Source organism: Eimeria mitis, genomic scaffold, assembly GCF_000499745.2.
Source record: "Eimeria mitis Houghton genomic scaffold, Emh_scaff14, whole genome shotgun sequence".
Classification (NCBI taxonomy): domain Eukaryota; phylum Apicomplexa; class Conoidasida; order Eucoccidiorida; family Eimeriidae; genus Eimeria; species Eimeria mitis.
Genome location: NW_013569068.1, coordinates 81,942 through 82,274, shown reverse-complemented (window position 1 = coordinate 82,274; position 333 = coordinate 81,942).

Genomic DNA, 333 nt, shown 5'->3' with positions numbered 1-333 from the left:
TATAAAAATGTATATATATATATATATATATATATAAGATACAGCCATATCCTGGGCCCCAGTGAACTGCCTCTGAGGTGTACGTACACCCGAAACGCATGCAAGTGACTACAGAAGAAGTTATTTAAAAAACACATAAACTGCTGCTGCTGCTGCTGCTGCTGCTGCTGCTGCTGCTGCTGCAGCAGCAGCAGACAGCGGGTCATCGTGGCAACCTAGCGAGGTGTTATTATATGAGGAGAAGAAACTGAATAATAATTTATTTAATTTTAATTTTAATTATATTTATGCTGCAGCAGAGCTGCTGAGCTGCAGATACAGCCCAGCACTGCA